Raw genomic sequence first — 16,302 nt, 5'->3', positions numbered from 1 at the left:
CAGCCAGACTGAAAATCAGTGGTTGGTTATCCTGGGAAAGAAGAAGGAAACCCTTCGAAGCAGAAAAGTACAGTGTGATCAGAGAACCCTGAGAAGGCATTTAAGGATATCATGATTTCCTGAGTGAAGATGTTATAACTCATCACTAGCAGCAACAGGACATGAAGACAAGACACACACACACACACACACACACACACACACGAGCAAAAGAAAGCACTAATATGGCAAACAGGAAGTACAGTAAAAGTAATTTCAAAAACATCACTAAGAGTCTCAAGAGCTCAGGTATACATTTTATAGCACTTCAATCATAGGCAAAGATAGCTCATCATACAATTTTAAAATTTTGTAGTACCCAATTTCAAAATCATCTAGTAAGAAAAAAAATTCTAAGCCAGCGGAACAGATACAGCACCAACTATTATTTTCCATTATATCTGGGACTTTTATTAAGTGGAATATGATGTTACACCAATTGTCTGACATGATAATCAACATAGCAACTCATAGGGTAATAAGGTAATAATATATAATATGGTAATAAGGAAGTACGTAATGCCCCAAAGCTGGGAGCAAATAAATTAGTTCTTCATTGCAACGCATCCCCTTAATCTTGACTCAGAGTCTCCCCATCAGTGGGAGATTTAGGCAGAACTCCAATGCCTCCACATCTTCTAGGGCCAGCAGGTTTTGCTGATGTCAGCCCATAAGAAGAATCTCATCGTTCTCCTGATATTAAATAAAGGTGCAGGTATAAGATGGTATGGATACATGTCTCACATTTAATTATATTAATCACTGGCTTTTCTCCTCAGGCTTTCTGGGAAGTGAATGTTAACCTTTACAGGTTTATTGTTTGATTTTTGTTTTGTTTTGTTTTGCATGTACTGCTGTTGAATATAATCAAACTTTGTACGCACACATCTGTATGCCAAAAGGCAGGCATGATCATTACGTACCAGGTTCAGAGTAATGAATGTTTGGGAAAACAATTAGCTGTAATGTATTTATCAATAAATGAGGATAGCTCTACCCTGACAATAATGTCTTCTGCATGCCACAGATAGAGTGTGATGCCCTTATCAATACTCCAGCTTTAGATAAAAAGGCACACAGAGCAGCATCTGCTATTTAGTCTTGGGTCACTCTTTCAATGTCTTCTGATTTATTCCTTCTGAATTACCCTTAAATCAGTTTCAATTAATAGGACAATATAATATCCTTGAGCTTATGGACAAAGATCAGTCATCAGGCCTTCATTCCCTCTTTTGTAAGAGAGTCTCTTCAGGAAGCAAGTCAGGGGGCTCCCACTGTCATACACAGAAGACTATGGCAGGGGACTCCCACAGGAAGCACTGTCTAACAGTGACCTCTAAGAATAAGAGAATTAAAAAAAATAATATTAGAAGGAAACCACCAGATTCCTACTGGGCATCTCCCACAGTTGTTGAAGCAGCCATCTTTGAACACCTGTTTCTTTTCTTCCTAAGCGTCCCCTGTTCCTACTCATTACTAATCAAACTTAGAGCTGCATAGTAAAAATCTCAGGGCCTTCACAGGACAAGCCTTTGGACTGCCTGAGTTTCAGGTGAGCCTCAGAGGCAGAATTATGGTAAAGGCTTGCACATTTTCTCCAGATCACCCATCTCTGTAGGTAGGCCCAGCTCACACACTACCCTCTCTCAACTACTGCCAGAGAGAGAATAATGTGACTGTCTTCACAGAAAGAACATGTTCCCTTCAGACACAATGCTAAGATAGAAGAGCTCTCTGTATTATATCCTGCTCCTTTCCCACCTCCAAATATGTCAGCTTACTATAATGTAGTGCTAAAATATAGAGGATTTAGAGATGTTCAAAAGCACCTAATAATAACATATATTTAGCAATGCCTTATTAAATAATATTCATATATAATATCTACCTCTACACATAAATTCAAAATATCAACATAATGACTTAAGGGGAACTAGAAGAAATAATAACAAATTATGTTTTAAAATATGTATATGTTCCAGTATAACAACTCTCAAATACAAAATGAAGACATGGGATGCTAATATCTAAGTGCAGAATCATCACAAATGCAACAAATGCCAATGAAGACAAATACAGGTGTGCTTATTAGCAACTGATGTCACAAATGGGGTTTGTCACCAGTGGTAATGTGATTTGCAGAAATAATGAACAACGCTCAGTCAGACTTTAAACAAAACAAAATATAGTCTTCCCTTGATTTACAAGTAGTTTTACTCCTGGAAAATTTACAACATATCAAAATTGTGCAAAAGGTACTCTGTTTATACATAAAACAGAATACAATTCTAGGCTTAAATTATTAGAAACAGATTTTTTACCTAAATAGATATCTGCTGGGACACTGGAAAATTGCGTGATATGCAAGGCAAGGCTTTGCTTACGTGGAACTGTCTTGTGCACAAGGTCTTTGGTCAATGGAATGTGGGCTGAGTGGCAGTGCACCAGTTCTGAGTCTAGGGTTAAGAGGCAGGTATTAGCTTCAGAGAAACAGAACCAAAAGGACACGTATGGATATAAATATAGAGAGTATAATAAAGAGACTTGTTATAAGGAATTGGCTCATGCAATTAGGGAGGCTAAGAAGTGCAGACTGAGGAGGGCCAATGGTATAATTTAAATCAAAGCCTGAATCCAAAGGTGGAAGATCAATGTCCCAGCTCAAAGACAGTCAGGCAGAGAGAAAGAATTCTTTCTTACTCAGCCTTTTATTCTATTCAAGCTTTCAACAGATTGGGTGAGGCCTAGGAATCTGCTTTGCTCAGTATGCCAATTCAAAAGGTAATCGCCTCTAGAAATACCCTCAAAGACAAAGCCAGAAATAATATTTAACCAAATATCTAGGCACCCCATTGCCCAATTTAGTTGATGCATAAAACTAACGATCACAAGGCATCACATGTTTCTGCTCACCTTTCACATACTTCTGCCACATCCACACAGAAAACATGAACTGGGTAATCAATTAACCCAGGAAGATAAAAGACCTGAATTTAAAATGCAACTTGAAAAAACCCCAGCCATGCTCAGTCTGGACCACCTAGCCCTCAGCCAATTTACAGATTTGTGGATGAAAATAAATGATTCTTGCTTTTTGTCACTAACTTTTAAAGTGGTTGATGTAAGCAGCATGATGTGGCAATCAATGTCTGATATATCAAATGAGACAGTTTTCCTTTTTTCTCAGCATAAAGAATGCAAGTATTGTTAAAAGAAGAATACGAAAATCCAATAAGAAATTTATGATGTTGGACATGGAATTGATAGACATTAGGAAAAAGAAGCAATAGGTAAAATATAAGGAAAAGATAGAAGTTAACCAGTGCAATATAAACAGAAATGCTTAATCCAAGCCATATGAGTTGCTGGATATTTGAAAAACCCTTCAACAAATCATACCAATGTGTATTTCATGAACTCACTCCCCTACAATCACTTCGCAAGATAGAATATGCAAAGTTTCTGTATCCCGACAGATTCTTGTAAAAGCAGGCAGAGATGTAATAAGGATGAAGGCCCGTAGTTTTCACAAAACAAAGCCTTTGTTATCAAAATTCAAATCAGAATTTATTTATCCTTTTAGATTTTAAACACATACAGCATTAAGTAATGAGTAGACACAAATAAAACCCATGAGTAATTCATTTTTTTATCAACAGTTTTGCTGGCATCTATCACTTAGTTATTTCACAAATTAACTAAATGTACCATTCTACCTAGTTACTAACGTTCTGATATTTTTAGGGCTCTTATTCAATGACAGAAAATAAATTATGAGTTAAAAAAAACTTACATATAACCACAGGCAACCAATCTTCCACATTCTAATGAAATAGAAATGATTCTTAAATAATTCATATATATTTTTAAAGGTCTTTGGATAATGCCACATGACTTTGTAAGACTCTATATAAAAACTTGACTGACCTTCTGAGAAGTCAAAGCAATGAAGTAAATACAATTAGATATATGAATCACAGAGTTTACAAGATAAAACCAAACTAGTGATGATAAATAACTATGCAATAAGTTTGACAATCCAGATAAAATTGACAAATTTCTTTTTAAAAAGCAGCACACTAAAGCTGACATAAGAAGAAACTAAAACTCTGGATAGCTTTTATTAAAGAAACTGATGTGTTAGTTAATAAGAGGCATATCAATGAAATTCTACTAGTTCAGTTAATAATAATGTATCAGTAATGGCTCATCAGTTGTGACAAATCTACTACAGAGATGCAAGAACTGGGAACTCGTGGGGGGGAGTAACTGGGAACTCTGTACTTTATTTTCAATATTTCTATAAATCACTCAAAAATATGAAGTCTATTAACTTAAAAGCCTTTGAAATTGTATATTTCATTTTAAACAAAAATTAAAATGGAGTATAGACCCAATTATAAAATGTAAAACTATAAAATCTCTAGAAGAAAACATTGAAGGAAATCTATATAACCTTGGGTTTGCTGGTGAGATTTTTTTAGACACCACACCATGAAAGGAAAAAACATGATCCATGAAAGGAAAAAACAGAGATAAATTGAACTTTATTAAAATTTAAAATTCTTTTTCATCAAAAGACACTGTCATTAGTATAAAAAGACAAGCCACACTAAGAGGAAATATTTGCAAACACATATCTGATTAAATACATATCTGGTATCCAAAATACACAAAGAACTATTAAAACTCAACAATAAGAAAACAAGCAACCCAATTGAAAAATGGCAATATATATAAATAGACACTGCATGAGAGAAGATATACAGAAGGTGTGATATGCAGAAAAATGGTTCCCCAAAGATATATTCACTTCTTGATCCCCAGAACCTATGAATACTACATTACATAGCAAAACATGCACAAGAATGTTCATAGATACTTTATTGATAATAGCTCCAATCTGGAAACAACTCAAATCTCTATCAACAGATAAACAGAGAAACAAATTGTGGTATATTCATATAATATAATACTATGCATTCAGTAATAAAAAATAATTGAATATTGATACACACAAAAACACAAATCTTTTCAAAAATATTGTGTTAAAAGAAAGAAAACAGACACAAGAGTACATACTGTATGATTTTTTTAATTTGAATTTCAAGTATAAGCAAAACTAATCTTTGGTGATAAAAATTAGGACTATGTCTCTGGGAAAGGAGGAAATGAATGAAAAGGGATACAAGGAACTTTCTAAGGTAATGGAGATATGCTTTTGCCTACACAGATGTATACACTTGTCAAACTGATCCAGCTATGTATTTATGATCTGTATTTTCTGTGGATAAAAATTATACCATCATGAATTTAATTGATAAAACAAAATCATTGCTCAGCAGACTCACAGTTTCTTATAGTACTGAATAGCCAAAGACATTTTATTTATTTATTTATCTACTTGTTTGTTTGTTTGTTTGTTTACAGTCTCACCATGTTGCCCAGGCTGGTCTTGAACTCCTAAGCTCAAGCAATCCTGTTTCAACCTCCCAAGTAGCAGGGACTACAGGTGTGTGCTACTGCACCCAGCTCCAAAAACATTTCTTGAATAAACAATAATGAAAAGTGCAATGGGTAATAGAATGGACAACATCCTTAAAATAAATATGGGAAGTTCCTTAAAACTGTTCCTTGGAATAGTGATATCAAAGGGAAAGACATTAGAAGCAAGTCTACAAGGGGGAAAAATAATTTGATGAGCGGCCAGGGTTCTCCAATGTGTTTTCTCGGTCTGGTGATAAGAATCCAGAATATTTAGTATAGAGAGAGGGATGAATACAATGTGCTTTATCCAGACCACTGCGGCTCAGAAGCCAGCTGATAGAGGAGAAATTTGAAGAGTCTGGAAGTCAGTTTGTTGCATTCTGATCCACTGGAATGGGTTCAAGTTTGGAGGGTAAGAAGAATAAGCCTCAGGAGTAAAGGACTGTGTGAGAACAGTTTTGTGAAATTCTGGACAAGGCGTGGAGGTCAAATGATAGAATTGCTCATGAGGGGCTTAGCATTTGGTCACAAGCAAAGCTGCTTTGCAGTGCAGATGGCTATGTGTGCAATTAATTAGGGGCCGTTCTCTGCCTGTACCTTGTGGACAAAAAACCTTGTGGACTGGAAGTTCTGGGCACCCGAACAATATTCTGGACACAGTCACGCCACTTGCATGTCCACTGGCAGTAGCAAGACTCTGCCAAGCAGCTTCTCAGATCTTGTGCATGGAACAATGGAATTCAGAGCAGGAGAGGGAGAACTTGATAAGCACCTCCAAAGGACTGAAGTCAGGATAGTGGGGAGATAGTTATGACTGGAAGGAGCATGCAAGGGACCTCTGGGGCATTCGGAATATTCTTTCTGATTTTTGATGGGTGCTCTATAAAGAGATGTGTTCAGTTGGTGAAAACGCAGCTGTACCCTTATCAAATATGCACTTTTCTTTCTATATAATATACTTTAATTTAAAAAGGTTTAAAAATAATTTAAAGTACTTCCAGCCCCTATGTGTCCAGTGCCAGGAGTTACAAATATCTCAGTAGTTTGGCCTCTTCCTCAAGGTATGAGTCTAGTAGGAAAATACACATAGAGCAGCCACCATGACACAATATGAGAAGCACTCCACAGCTGGAGCTGCAAGGGGCCTAGGAGAGACAGAGAAAGAGCTGTGGAGTGTCATAAAAAGGGACCTTTGAGCTGGGGATTGAAGGATGATTAGGAGACTTTTCCATAGATAAATATGTGTATGGCGGGGGTTGGGGAAGAAGAGATGGTAGGAGGGAGAACATTCTCAGCCCACGGCAAGAGAAGATAAAAAATTGCCAATCTCCCATCCCGTCAAATACACAGTCATAGTAGAGTGAAAAATGTGCCTAAAAGCACAATATTCCAAGTATTAATGCAGGCTTTTGACAGCTATTGGACAAATAAGATTTATTGAGGATGGGGGTGGAGGAACGGGGGTCGATCCTCAGCTCTAATGACTTAAGTCAGCAATAAGCAGCCCCTGCTCAAAGGCCACTGTATTGAATGTTTATAGCTATGTTTCTTTTTCATTCAAAATGAAAATAGTTTTATTGAGTACCAAAGCAATTTATGTTCTCACAACTTAGATGACCTCACCTACATTATTGCCTGGAAAAATATCCATGAGAAAAACTGGCACTGCTTTTTTAGCCATTAGAACACTAATACTTACACATGTTTGAAAAACAGCATTGCAGGTGTATACTGAAATTAATATTTACCACCTCCACTGGTGCCTTAATTACAAAAGTCATGTGTGCTTATTGTTGAAAACTCAAACAATTCAGAAATATATATATTAAAATATGTAAGGTCCTTTCCACACCCCAAAAAGACAAGAGTTTGATCTTTATTCTTTCAAACTCTGTAATGTACCTTAGATTCTTTTCAGTAGAATCATACTATATTGATTCTACTAAATATATATATTTATATTCTGGTCATAAATTGCTATTTTTAAACTAACAACATCTTCAAAATATTTCCATTTTACCATGTAGGTTCACCTCATTCATTTCAGTGGCTGTGTAGTATTTCATTATTTGGATTAACCATAATTAATGTGATCAGGCTCTGATAGACATACAGGTTGTTCCAATTTTTCACCACTGCAAATAATGATGCAATAAACATACAAAATTCTGATGATTTATCTTAGTATTCTGATACCTCTGAGCATGTCTAGGAGGGAAGGGACTAAGGAGTCTCTTGGGATTTTATCTCAACTTGGAAACTGAGCAGGGTCAGGCCTGATTAGTACTTGGGTGGGAGACTGCCTGGAACATGAGCTGCTGTAGGCTTAAAAAAAAAAAAAAAAGTCTCCTAGAAAGCTCATTCTGAGTGAAAGGCAATTTGAGACCGTTATTTATGGTCCTAGGACAACGGACCTGCATTTGAGAGGGGAACTGATTGTAAATACAGGAGACTATCACTTGGCATGTCCGTACACCAGCCCTCATACATTCATAGATTCTCTAAACTCTCCAGGGACATCAAGAGCACAGGGAAGCACCAGCAGATTCCACAACACTGGAACCAAGGCATTCTGGGCAGTAAGAGGCAGGTCGGGCAACACTGTGGTGATGTTGCTGCAGGGACCAGAGCAGGGGACAAGGACTATAGGAGCAATCTTCAAGGACTCAAAGAATAGTGAGGAATCTTTGAAGCAGGCTGGGAATGCCACAATTGGGGTCAGACGAGAACCACAGAAGTGATTATGGTTGCTGCTGTGAGTCTGTAATTTCTGCCTTCACATGGATGTGGCCAACAGGAAACAGGTTGTAGATTTAATTGGATGCTTCAAAAAGTAATAGTCTTTACACTTAAATTGTTTTGTGTTCAATGCAGCTAGTGATGGGTTTAATATGCGTTGACTGGAGTACGTCGTCATGTGTCGAAAAGAATGGTGTGAGGGCAAACATGACAATGGCTCCATGGATTTATTAGAATATCACTTCTTAGATATGAAGCACAAAAATGAAATAAAGAAAATTGGCACGCTTAGAACTACTAAAAAGTGATATTAAAATACATGTATTTTAAAAGAGGCTAGTCGGAGCTTGAAATGACAAAGTGGGTCACCTTCTCTACCCACTGCCAAAATGCATGGCTGTTCCTTGCTGCAGAAGCTCCCGTGCTGCGTGACTCAGCTGGGTAATTTAAAGCAAAGAATAAAACATCTTAGATATTTCTCTTAGACAAATTTTAGCCCCCCAAAGTTCACTACTTATCTTGCATAAATTTGCAGATTTTAAAACCTAAATATTGGAAGAGATAGAATCTTAGAAATCAAGCTGCTGGTGTTCCTGGTGTTTCTACAAAGGCAGAACTAGAACTTCAAGTTCCAGTTGTTCAGCAATTACAGAGGCAGTGATGGCAGTGAAGATTCATTGCAGTCACCGAAGAATAGGAGACCTAAGGATATCGTCTTTAAAAGCTCTAGATGCTCATCCAAAGGTCTGAACACACTAGATGATGGTAATCAGGTGAAGACAGGCATGATGTAGTGGAAAGAACACTGAACTAGGCGTTTGATTACTTGGTTTAGTTAATTATAAGCCATGCATCTCAGGAAAATCACAAGTTCTCTGGGTAAGGAGAGGGCCAGGGATACCATGAAGACTAAATGCAATGCTCTGTATGCATATGCTGGATACAAATATGCATAGCTTAACAAGACCAGCTACACAATTGGCAGGGCCCAATGCAATAGGGAAACATGGAACCCCTTGCTCACAGAATTTCAAGAGGTGACAGCAGAACACCAAACCAAATATAGGGTTCTTTTAAACGTGAAGCTTAATGTGACTGTTCAGGCTAAAGACCCATGAAGCTGGCCTTAGGTGTTACCAGCCCACAGATAGGTGCTCCTTGAGAACAGGACTTTTGTAACTGCATAGCTGAATCCTCCAGACTACCTTGCATTTGATAAATACTCGGGAAACACTGATTGCTTCTGAAATTGCAGTATTATGAAAAAAAGTGGAATTTTATACATCAAAAAGGTATTCTCTCATTTTACAAGATACATATGGAGACAAAAGAAAAGATACTTTTTAAAGTACAGTGCCTACGAAGTAACATGCTAGGAGCTTTGTGTATATTTTCCTTATGTAATCTCTACATGCAATCCTGAAAAGTAGATTACAAAATCATCTTTTCACATCTGAAAAAATTTAGGCTTAGAGAGGTTAAGAAACTTGTTCATGGTTAAAAAGCTCAACATATGTGATCATTAGAGAAATGCAAATCGGAACCACAATGAGATACCTTCTCACATCAGTCAGAATGGTGATTATTAAAAAGTTACAAAATAACAGATGCTGGCAAGATTGCAGAGAAATAGGAATGCTTTTCCACTGTTGGTGGGAATGTAAATTAGTTCGACCATCGTGGAAGACAGTGTGGCGATTCTTCAAAGATCTAGAACCAGAAATACCATTTGACCCAGCAATCCCATTACTGGGTATATAACCAAAGGAATATAAATCATTCTGTTACAAAAACACATATATGTTCATTGCAGTGCTATTCAGAATAGCAAAGACATGGAATCAACCTAAATACCCATCAATGATAGAGTGGACAAAGAAAACGTGGTGTGTATATATATATATATATATACACCATGGAATACTATGCTGCCATAAAAAGGAATGAGATCATGTCCTTTGCAAGGACATGGATGGTGCTAGAAGCCATTATCCTCAGCAAACTAATGCAGGAACGGAACACCAAACACTGCATGTTCTCACTTATAAGTGGGAGCTGAACAATGAGAACACATGGACACAGGGAGGGGAACAATACACAATGGGGCCTGTCCGGGAGGGACTGGAGGAAGGGAGAGCATTAGGAAAAATAGCTAATGCATTCTGGGCTTAATACCTACGTGATGGTTTGATAGGTGCAGCAAACCACCATGGCACATGTTTACCTATGTAACAAACCTGCACATCCTGCACATGTATCCTGGAACGTAAAATTAAAATTAAAATTAAAAAAAAGAAATTTGTTCATGGTTACACTGTTTTTCTCTAACACGTCATTAATTCATTTGACAATATTTCTTGAGCTCCTACCATGCTCCAGATACTATTTCAAACATGAAGGACAAATCAGCAAGATTAATATAAGACCAATGTATCCCTAATCCTGTCCTCAGTCTCCTAGGGTTTGTAGATTAGTAAAGGGGGACTGGCATTAATGAAAGAATCTCATTTTTTTTTAAAGAAATTGTAAAATTAGTGAGCTTCATAAACAAGATTGCTAGATTTGGCAAATAAAAATATAGGACACTCAGATAATTTTAAGTTTTCGATAAACAACAAATAATGTTTTAGTGTAAGTATGTCTGCCATGGTCTGAAAGCTGGTGTCCCTCTCAAATTCATATGTTGGAACTTAATCCCCAATGTGATAGTATTAAGAGGTGAGGCCTTTTGGGAAATAAGTCATTAGGGTTCCACCCTCATGAATGGGATTAGTGCCCTTATCAAAGAGGTTGAAGGGAGGTGCCTTGCCCCTTCCATGTGAGGACATTTATGAGGAACAGGCCTTGGCCAGACACCAAATCTTCTGGGAACTTAATCTTGGAATTCCCAGCCTCCAGAATTGTAAGCAATAAATTTCCATTGTTTATAAATTAGCCAGTCTAAAATATTTTGTTATAGCAGCTGGAAGGGACTAGGACAATTGTCCCAAGCAATATTTGAGACATATTTATACTTAAAAAATTTTATTGTTTATCTAAATTCAAATTTAACTGAGCATCTTATATTTTCTCTGATAACTTTATGAGGAAAAGTGCACTGTATTAAAAGTAACCTCACAGCAGAGGCTTAGAGGCTGGATTGAAATCTGAAGAGCATAAGGAGTTAATATGGTACAGGTAAGTTGGGGCAAGTTGCAGAAGGAGACTGATGATTGAAGGTTGCTGGGGATGGAAGTGGTTTGGGGCTCATGTAAAATGAGGCTGCAGAAGTGAGCAGAGGCCAGACCACCTAGGGCTCTGAAGGCCATGCAAAGGTATTCAGCCTTTATTGCACTCAACTGACCTGTCATTACAACATTCCTTCTGCCAATGCCCTTCCCTTCTTTGATACCAAATATGTAAGTGTCTCCATGGAGTCGTTCCCAACCACCCATGCCACTCACTCCTATGACTTTTACCAAAGAAGTTAGTCCTCTTTACATCTGTCTCACAAAACAGAATGATATTTCACTGAGGGCTTCCAGCAGATACTTAGTAAATATTAAAGAGGAAAACATAGCATAGAAAGTCCATGCATTCTGGTTCTTGCTATGCTATCTAGAAATAGTTCAAGTGCATCTGCATATATGGTTCCCCTAATGATAATATCCAACTCACTTGGCAGAGCTTGATAAACAGCACATTCTGGGCCCAACCATGGAAGCATTAACTTAGAATGTTTAGAATGGGACTCAGAAATTCCCACTTAAACAAGTTCCCCAGGAAAATATGATATACACAACTATTTGAGAATCACTCTATTTGGCTACTCTAGGATTCTAGGATTTGCAAATAGTGGAAAATGATAAGAGAAAGCTCTTGGTTTCACCTGTCATGAATCTCACTGTACTCTTGACTTGTAAGAGGGTCCAAGGTTGTCAGAAGACTGAAGGCCATCCCTATAGTGTCCAGTCTTAATCATTTGTATTATATACTATCTATGGGAAAAGATGTAGCAAGCATAATGCACATTAGGTGGTCAACAGAAAATATTTTAAATGTCATACTAAATTGATCTGAGTATTTTCTTTATATTAAGCAGGAATTATTTTTCAAATTTGATCCCTAAAATTGTTTTAATTCATACATCTAATGGCATAATACAAAATCTAATGGACCATCTATCTACAAAAACAGAGCCTATAGCTTCATGTAAAATTTTAACCTGAGTTAATTTTTAAAAACACATTTTCTATACTACTTATAAGCAAAGTTCAAACTTAAAATATAACTCATCATATATTTCTCTATTTCCTGGAGAGAAAGAACATTAGAACGAGAAAGGACCAAATCATCCAATACATCCTGCCCATTTATTTAATTTTGTTCAATTCTTCTCAATAGGGAAGCCATCCTGAAGTGCAAATACTACTGCTGTCCCTAATTAGAAGGGGTTGTGATAAAATAAAATTGTTTTAGTATCCCATTAAGACATATTTCTAGCAAGAATTAAAATTGTAACTTCATTCCCATTGTTATTCTCAGCTGTCTCAAATGAAGAAAAAACCTCCAAATTCAAACCACTGCAACATTTTACGCTGGTTGCTCAACTGTGCAGAGATTGAAAAAGCAAAGCAAAAGCAAAAACAATGTGGCAATGTTGCATCAAAACTATATACACCCGCCAGGGGCTGCCTTTCCTGGATTTACAAACAGACTTCATTGAAATGATGAGTTTGTGTTTAAATGGAAATAATATGTATGCTGTGAACCACAGTCAAACAGGAACCTCACCAACATGGAACCAAGAAATATGCTGGTGAATTGAAGGTTTTCCCCTGATATAGCTGCACAGAATAAGAGACATTTTGCTTTCACTACTCACAGAAATCTAGCATTATATGGAGTAATATGAATAACAACAGTGGGCTGGTTAAGGAGGCATTTTGACAAATCACATGCTTTTATTCATACAATATGTCATCAAGTTTACTTAAGAATAAGAGTTAACACTCCTAATTATAGGAAATGGGTTTTCTGGTACTTGTCATCAAGTGATATATTGCACATTATGATGCCTTTGCCGTAATCTCCTGGAGATTGGGAACTGGATCCTATTATTTGAAGCATTTCCACACTTAAGGAATATGATAGGGTTAATAATGAATAGGATTTTTACTACAAGCTCTTAGGCCAGTCTGCTGCTCAGATCAGAGAAGCTACTTTCACTGTCATTGGGTCATGAAAAATAAATCTCATTTCTCCACTACATGAACAAAACACCCAAATGTGATCCAGAGCTTCTTTTTTTCCTTCTCCGGACAGTCAGCAGCTAACGGCATTTGATTGTATATTAGACTGTTAGGAAAAGTCTATTGTCTGCATTTGCTCACATCGAGGGCCAAATTTCATTAAAAAAAAAAAAAAACGCTGGAAAAGGTCTCTAGAACTTTTTAAAAGATAAAGTTGTTTGTGCATGTGTGTGTGTGTGTAGGGGCTTTGCTAATATTTTCCATTCATAGAGAATTTGTATTTCCAAAGCCAAAGCTCTCTGAGACTATCTCTTTTGTCTTCAAAACAACCCTGTAAAGTACATAAAAGCTAGTATAAGCTATTTTTTACATTTCTCAAAGGTGGAAGATGAACCCAAGAGGCTAAGTAACCTGCCCAAGGTGACATAACACAGTATTTGGGGAAATGGTGACTAGCATCTGTGTTTCTGGATTCCTTGATAACTGTTTTTCTTCCTCCCTCCCTTCCTTTCTTCTTTCCCAACCCAGCCCCCTTTCATTCATTTTGCCTACACACTGAAGATTTGGGCTCCTTCAGTAAAGCCAGTAGAAAAACTTAGTTATTGGGTTTCCAGAAAGTGGTCTTTAAAGAAAGAATAGAATGGATCGTGGATTTGATTTATTATTTTCCACCAGAGAATGCATTATCAGTAGTGTTTTTAACGCGTATTTTATGCTATGAAAGAGGATGCGGCACATTGTTTTGTAAGACATTCTTAAACCTCGCTTAGAGGCCAGGCCTCCTGCCAAAAATCCTGAAGAATGGTGGTGCAACGGGTTGGCACTACAGAACCTCACGAACCTCAACACCTAGGCGTTCACATGAAAACTTGCCCACCAGCACGAGGCCTTTCGGAACTTGCCATGGAAAATGAGTGAACGCCTAAGAGATCAACGCCACATTCTTCAGAATTAAGGATAAGAATTAAACGGAAGCTACCGCGCTAACAGTCAGCTAAGTATGAAGGGAGTAGGTTCAGCGGGAGAGGAGACCATCAGGGCATCCCGGTCTCGGAGCCTTAAAAGACGCCCCATCTCCTCGGTACCCCGGGGAGTGCCCGGTAGCTGCGGCGCCTTCCCAGCACTGCGGCGCACTGCGGAGCCGCCTGCTAGCCCGCCCGGGCAGTGCGGGGCTTTCCTCACCGCCCCGCGCCGCCGCAGTCCGCCCGCCCCCCGCGGCCCCGCCGGGTGGCTGCTGTCCGCGCCAGGCGCGCCGCGGGGCATCCATCAACCTAGAGCCTTTGACGCACACACGCGCGCTCCCAGACGGAGACTCCGTCTGCTGCCCCCACCCGCCACCCCCGCCCGCCCCTCGCGGGTCTGCATTTGCATCACTGGCACACGTAGCAGGTGACGCGAGCGCCCCCAGCTCAGGCCGTCCAGGCGGCACCTCCAGCCCCCGTGACTCAGCCCCTCCCCCTCCGCCCCCGCGCGCCGCCTAAGGTCCCCGCACGCCCACAGATCTGCTCCCGATTGTTCATCTGTCGCGGGGTGCTAGCTGCCCCAAGCCAAGTTCATCCCCGTATTGCGCAGTCCCCCTGGACCCAGCTCGGGGCGCTCCCCGCGACGCTCTGGAGAAAAGTCTTCCCAGTTCTAGAACCCAGGCGGAGGGGAAGAAGCCCACTAAGAGAAAGGGTCAGAGGGTCCGCTAATGGCCTTCACTACCCTCATTGCCATCTAAGATTACCCATTATTTACTGGGATCGGTCCCTTTCCCCTCTGAGCTTCACAGCCTTGGGTCTGCTTCGCCTCGCCTGGCGCACAGTAGGCGCCCAATAGGTTTTTGCTGAATGAAGGCGTTGTGTAGGAAGTGCAGGCGGCTGACAAAGAGCCTCAGCCCCGCGGGCTCCCCTGCTCTCCAGCCCTCTCTTGCTCTCGCTTAGACGCTAGACAGGCGCTTCGGGAATGCATGTGGGAGAGTTTGAAAATTCATGGTGTTTCTTTCAGGCTCTCTCAGCACTTACTGCAGCTGCCTCTGCTCTCCCGCCACCCGCACGTCTGCAGAGGGATCCCCGCCGAAAAGTTGAGCCTAAGGCTGCTATGAAGGTATAGGTCCAGGTACCCTGCCCGTCAAACCACACAAGCAAAAAAGAGCTTGGCGGTCGCTGCAGACGCGGCCTCTGCTGCCCACCCACCTCCCCTGGGAATCCCAGAGAAAGTGCGACCCAGTCCCCAGACCTACCCTAGCGAACCCGGGGGCCACTGCATCTATTTTACCCCGACTTTCCCGGTCCCTCCTCAACAAAGGCGCCTACCCAGCAGCGGGCACCTGCAGCCGTTTCCCCCGGGGCAGGCGGGGCAAAGTTGCGCTTCTGAAAGGTTGCAAAAACTTCCCCAGGCTGTAGCGCCCGGCCACCGGTCGGGAAGAGAAATCCAGTAGCCGGGGAAGTCTCCCCGGGGATGCCCGCTTCGCCTCCCCGACTCACCGCTCCAGCCGTCGGAGACCCTTTCCCTGAGTGGTGTCAGCACTGCAGCCGCCTCCGTGCGGGCGCCGCTCCGGCTCGCTTCCCCGGGCCGCCTCCGTCTGCCACTCTCGCCTGCAGCGCGCAGAGTGGTGACTCCTCTGAGCGTGTCAGCGGCGAGAGGAGGGGCGGGAAAGTGACTCCTGGCTTGCACCCTGCGGTCCTCCTCCCCTCCTCCGCCTCCCTCCTCCCCCCGGTGCTGCAGTGCCGGGCGGCGGCGTGGCGAGAGTACCAGCGGTGCGCAGGGTGTCACGGCGCGCGGGGGAGGCGGGCGCCGCGCGCCACTCGCGGTGCTCCGGCAAGTC

The 16,302-nt window shown here is 40.4% G+C and overlaps 1 protein-coding gene across 2 annotated transcripts in view; it reads right to left on the bottom strand.

Annotated features, from left to right (window-relative positions):
• SV2C (synaptic vesicle glycoprotein 2C) overlaps positions 1–16,302 on the bottom strand; it is a 272,270-nt gene extending 255,968 nt beyond the window's left edge. For both annotated transcript variants that reach the window (XM_025388314.1, XM_025388313.1), the window contains exon 1: positions 15,962–16,302. The gene's annotated coding sequence lies outside the window, so the exon portion shown is untranslated. The remainder of the gene's footprint in view (positions 1–15,961) is intronic.

Source organism: Theropithecus gelada, chromosome 6 (genome assembly GCF_003255815.1).
Source record: "Theropithecus gelada isolate Dixy chromosome 6, Tgel_1.0, whole genome shotgun sequence".
In the NCBI taxonomy this organism is placed as follows: Eukaryota; Metazoa; Chordata; class Mammalia; order Primates; family Cercopithecidae; genus Theropithecus; species Theropithecus gelada.
Note: the sequence above shows the minus strand (reverse complement) of the source record. Positions and strands in the feature narration are given on the sequence as shown.